Genomic DNA, 4487 nt, shown 5'->3' with positions numbered 1-4487 from the left:
TTTAACTTTTTCAGGCTATTTTAAAAATTAAAGATGTTATTGAGAGTTTTGAACAAATATATTTCATTCAAAATAGTTACATGAAAATCCTTAATTTTTTTATCTTTCAAACTTTGTAATGTTGATTTGTTTTAAAATAAAAAAGTGTATTTTAAAATTATATAGTCATTTTCTAGTGGTATCTAATGATTTTTAAGTTGTTTTGTTAACTATGCATTGTTTATTAACTGTATTGATGCCTCCCGTGTGCCACTTCAAATTCTCTTGGTGCACCTCTAACTCCAGTACTGCTGTGAAACACTTCCAAGCAGGCTTCTGACAGCTTCACATGGAAGCCATTTGATGGCACTTTGTCTTGCTGTCTTCTCTAAAGATCCTCTGACACTGTAGCTTGGGATGCCCACTGGAACCCCTCTGCATCATACATGTATGAAATACACGGGTGGGTTAATGACCTTGGGAGCAAACTTGACTAATGGGAGGTGGAAGCCAATAGATAGATAAATAGTTCCCCTTCCTTCTGCTGGGAAGACAGTTCTGAGATGCCTTTCATAATCTTTCTCAGAAAATAGGATTGAGCACTAGTCACCCATAGCAATGGTCAACCCCATAATACATCCTTATGTTAGCTTTCTCTTTTCCCCTTTTCCACTCCCTGACTCCTCCCTCTGGTTCCCTCAGATCACTTCCCAAATAAACTTACCTGTATTTGAACATTTGTCTTAGGCTTTGCTTTTTTGTGAGGGGTAAACCCAGGCTATGATGGGTATCAGGAATGGCCTTAAAAAGCAAACCCTCAGGATGGGATTCTGTGACTGCAATATTCATTGAATAGATGGCAATAAAGACCCATAGCTGGTGGTAAGTGGGGTAGTGATAACCCCTGGCATGTAGATGCATCACAGTTACTGTAGTGGATTTGCATGAATAGCAGGTGGAAGGTGAAGTGTTAGGTTATACCATAGCGGTGACATTACTGTGGAATGGGACTAACGGAAATTATAAAGATGGAGGTGTTCTTTAGCCATTGTTAACTGCTTTGGAAACCTTGAAAAAAGAAAATGGCATAGGTTCATGTTAGCTACTTAAGGCATGCTGCAGAAACCAGAGTGCCTCAACAGCACCTTTCAAGAAAAGTCTCATCTCATGCGGATGTAGGCCGTCTGTGCTGACATTCCAGCCCAAATTTAATAGTAAAGGTGGCAAGGCTGCAAAGGAAACTGAATGCACAGCCTTGATCATTTCCTCCACCAAAGTTAGCATGCCTACAGGAAAAGGAACCCTGAAACATGCAATGGGGACATGTGTTGGTGAGACTGAGAAATATTGAACCCTCAGGTTTTCCTGAACCTTTGAGCTGGCCGAAGCAGTCTCCTCCACATAGCTAGAGGAGAGCAGCCTGCACTTGCCTGGAGATCCTGCAAAGCCTATTTGAGGCACTTGCATTGCAAGATAATACTTGTTCTCCTTAAGACCCATCCCTGCTATGCCTCATTGACTCTAAACTGATAACTAGGATCAGATCTCAGCATACTCTTAGAGCAGATATACAGTCCTTCCTGTAGGAGGATAGGTTACAATCTGCATGAACTGCAGGTTCTGGTCTAAATGTACTGGCAGGGACCTAGGAAACATGTTTGGGAATAGATCTTGAGGGTGTTGGATCAGGGAGTGGAATATAAGGCTTGACAGGAAAGAGTGACATCGTAGCACTTACTCATGACTCAGGCTTTAATGTCCTGGCAAGGGTATCTGGAGTTGGTCCTAACACATTGCTACGATAGCATATGGAAGATATGGTAGAAATGCCAGAAGTTATTTGGCATAGTATTGAGGAAGGGGTCAGAAAGCTCAGGAAAACAGCAGTGTTAGAATGGACTCGTTGTTTAAAACTGGAGAAGCTACTACGTGACTGTTTTCTTTGGGAAGGCTCAGATGATGCTTGTAACTAAGGCAATAAGAAATGTAATGGTGAAGCATATATTGGCAACACAGAAGTTTGGCAGTGACTAACCTCTGCAGGGTAGAGTTGATGGTAGAAGATGCTGCCATGATACTGGGCTCCTTTATATAAGTGTAGATGATGGGATGCAGAAATGTCAAAGGCCAGGTTGTGGAACTTAACTGTCAGAGGCCCAATGGACATAATTAATAGGTACGAAGGCATGGATCTGTGAAGAAGGTTAAGATCATGATGTTCCAAGGGGAAAGATAGAAGCACAGCTGATTAGGATGTTATTTGACTTGTATAACCACGGTTCCTCACTCAATTTCTGAATCTAAGGCAGTTCAGATCTACAGCCCATTGATGGAAGGGAAAGCCCAGATCCCTTTGAGGAAGGATTCTCAAGTATATATGATAAACATCCCCTTGATGCTTCCCCAAAGGGTCAGTCATTTAACACCATTTACCAGGGTAACTATGCAGTGGAGAAAGAGGAATATTGAGATTTTTAAACCAAGGACTATTGGACAGGATCTGAGCTGATATGGATCCCAAAGGACCCAAAACATCATTATGGTCCTCTGGTTTTATGGAAGCCCAATGATAAATGAAGTCCTGGCCGAAGTCCATCTCAGTGGGTACAGTGGGTCTGGCCACACTCTTTATTTCGACAGTCCTTAAATATATATAATTGGGGTAGATCAACTTAGATCTTGCTTTTTGCCCTAGATTCTTCTCAGGTGCTGGAGGCTTGAGTCAGAGTTAATGACCTAAGGGCCTCCCTAACCAATGGGTTATGTAGATATAAAGTCAGTAGGGATATAGAAGACCTGAACAACTATTAACCAACTTGACCTAAGTGACATTTATAGAACACGCAACCTAATGACAGCAGAATACAGTAGTGCCCCCTTAGCCCTGGTCGATATGTTCCAAGAACCCTAGTGGATTCTTAAAACCGTAGATGGTACCAAACCCTATAAATATTACATTTTTTCTATACATACATACCTATGATAAAGTTTAATGTATAAATTAGGCACAGTAAGAGATTAACAATAATAACTAACAAAATAGAACAATTATAACAATATACTATAAAAAAAGTATGTGATAAAAATTTTCTCTCACAATATCTTATTGTACTGTAGCCACATTTCTTCTTGTGATGATGTGAGATGATACAATGGCTACATGATTAGATGAAGTGAAGTGAATGGCATAGGCATTGTGATGTAGCATTGGGCTACTATTGACTTTCTGAAGATATGTCAGAAGGAAGGTCATCTACTTTGGGTGATCGTGGGTCATCAGGCCATGATGATGTCAGTGGTTGGATGTTAGGAGCAGACAATGTCAATGGTTGGGGATCCAGGGCAGTATGAAGCAGGAAAGTGTAGGATTTCATCATACTTACTCAGATGGGTGCACAATTTAATACTTAAAATTGTTTATTTTTGGAATTTTCCATTTAATATTTTCAAACCCTGGTTGACCATGGGTAACTGAAACTGTGGAAAGTGAAACCATGGATAAGGGAGAACTGCTGTACACATTCTTTTTTCTTTTTTTAGTGCACATGGAACATTTACTAAGATTGACTATATTCTAGGCCATAAAACAAGTCTCAATACTTTTAAGATGATTCAGATGGTAATTTATGTCCTCTGACAGCAATGGAATTAAATTAGAAATCAAAACAAGGTGTCCCAATATTTGGGACATCTCCAAATATTTGAAACTTATATAACATGTGTCTAAATAATCCATGGGTCAAAGAAAAAAATTAGAAGAGGAATCAAAGTACTTTTAATGGAATGAGAATGAAAACATAAACATATGTGTGTGATTCAGCTAAAGCAGTACTTAGAGGGAAATTTACAGCACCAAATGCCTATGCCAGAAAAGGAGATTTCAAATCAGTGACCTCAGCTTTCTCCTTAAGAAACTAGAGGAAGAAGAGAAAATGAAAATTAAAATAAATAGGAAAAAGGAAATAATAAAGATCAGAGCAGAAATAGAAATAGAAAACAGAGAAGTAATAGAGAAAATGAATAAAACCAAATGCTGGGTTTTTTTTGAGAAGACAAAATTGATAAACCTCTAGCTAGATGGATCAGCAAAAGATAAAGACAGCAGACAATTCACCAACATTAGGAACAAGAGTGGTGATATCACTATAGATTCTACAGATATTCAAAGGATAATAAAGGAATGTTATAAACAACTTCATGCCAATGAATTTGACAGCTTGGATGAAATGGATAAATTCCTTGAAAGACACAAACTATGAAGTTCATTCAATAATAAATAGATAATAGATGATTAACCCTATATCTATTATATGCTGATTAGCCTATGTATCAATTAAATAAACTGAATTTGTGGTTAATAACATTCCCACAAAGAAAATTCCAGGCCCAGATGGCTGCACTGTGAATTTTACCAAATATTTAAGGAACAAAGATTACCAATTCTATACAGACTTTTCCAGAAAACTGAAGTTAGGAATTCTTTACAACTCATTCTATGTGGCCAGTAT

Source organism: Balaenoptera acutorostrata, chromosome 7 (assembly GCF_949987535.1).
Source record: "Balaenoptera acutorostrata chromosome 7, mBalAcu1.1, whole genome shotgun sequence".
Lineage (NCBI taxonomy): Eukaryota > Metazoa > Chordata > Mammalia > Artiodactyla > Balaenopteridae > Balaenoptera > Balaenoptera acutorostrata.
The sequence above is the reverse complement of the archived record's forward strand: the minus strand, read 5'-3'. Positions refer to the sequence as shown.